We start from the raw sequence: 1,704 nt of genomic DNA, 5'->3' as shown, positions 1-1,704 counted from the left end.
GGAATGGATTGCCACTTTCTACTCCAAGGGATCTTTCTGACCCAGGGATAGAACCTGTGTCTCTTGCATCTCCTGCATTGGCAGGTGCATTCCTTACCACTGTGCCACCTGGGAAGCCCCCATACTGTACTTCATCTTAGCCAAAATGTCTAGAAGCAGCAGGAGTACCACAAGCAATTAGCAACAAGAATCATGAACAAGAAGGGAAAGGTAGAGAGTGGACTGTGCATTTATCATCTCTGAATGAAAGCCTGTTTTTCCTCTGACTATTGGAAGGCTGGTGATTCATGTTGAAATGGAGAGAAAACTCTTGTTTGACAACAGACAGATAGCATTAGGTTCTTTTACAATAACCAAATGACATGCTGCTTTTGATCTCAGCTGTTTGTCTAACTACTAACCCAAAGACAGAAGCGTATATCTGGAAAGAGACAGGAAGCTTAGAATGGGAAAGTGAACAACTAAAGACAGGTATTGCAAGTTCACGGGTCCATAAAGTGTACAGAAAAGTTCCTGAGAAGACAGAAACAACCACAGCTTTCTTGGGAAGAATATATATATATATATATATATATAGAGAGAGAGAGAGAGAGATATTTATTCACAGTGTTAGTAATTATTCATAGTAGCAGTAATTCTGCTCTATAAAGTCACTGGGAACACTGAACTAGTGAATATCAAACAGTTGCTCCTAGAGTTAGGTTCCTGTGAGCCTCTGGTCACATTTTCATCAGTAGATCAATAAAGTACCTTATTTCATGTGTGTTTCTGCTCAAAGACATCTTGCTTAATGTATAACATGATTAACATTGAACTCTTGGCCAAGAGCATTATAACTCATGCCTGAACAAAGCTTATCTCACACATGATTTTTCTGTAAGGCATATCCAAGCCTTCTTATACTGAGGAAACCTCAACAGCACTTCTGCACTATACTTAGGGGCATTCTAAAAGACAAAAGCACCAACAAAACGCACCAAAATACCAAGACATGACACTAACTAGATCATGTAGAGGACACTTGTTTACAGTATGTGATTAGAACATGTACTTCAAGCAACTCACAATTTTTGTGGACTCTGCTTGTCCACAAATGACCAAAAAAGTATCACGAGTATTGATTTTATATTGACAAACAAATTTTAGCAAGCAATTGAATTTGACAATACAACATCTGTGAATAATGAGGATAAGCTTTATGTGCGTGTGTTTGTACGTATCTGTAAATGCTATAAAGCTAGAATTTTTCAATTAGAAATAAAGACACAGCCTTTTATCGACCTCAAGAGTTTACATTTAATTGAAAGATTAGGACTAACACAAATAAAATATTTAAAGAAAATATAAACTGAAAATATAAGGAGACCCTATTCAATGGATCAAATGATAAGAAGAAGTTAGATGAGTCATCTGGTGTGTGTAAGGCAGACTTTTTTTTTTTTTTTAAGTGGGCATTTTTCTGGATTCTTGAGTCTAGCACAGAATTTGTCTAAGAGGGATGTAATGAATAGGGTATTCCTGGTAAAGGCCCAGAGTGGACAGAAGTCCAGAGGCAAGAATGATGCCCTAAGAACCCCCTATTGTGCTCCAGAACCAGCAGAACATGGAAGCAGAGATTGGCCCCTGTTTGCTCAGTCAGAGAGAAAGACAGAACAGGACCAAGGGCTCCCTTCTGGAGTCAGAAATACACACCAGTCTGACCTT

The sequence above is a fragment of the Bison bison genome, unplaced genomic scaffold, assembly GCF_000754665.1.
Source record: "Bison bison bison isolate TAMUID 2011002044 unplaced genomic scaffold, Bison_UMD1.0 scf7180017864127, whole genome shotgun sequence".
In the NCBI taxonomy this organism is placed as follows: domain Eukaryota; kingdom Metazoa; phylum Chordata; class Mammalia; order Artiodactyla; family Bovidae; genus Bison; species Bison bison.
Note: the sequence above shows the minus strand (reverse complement) of the source record.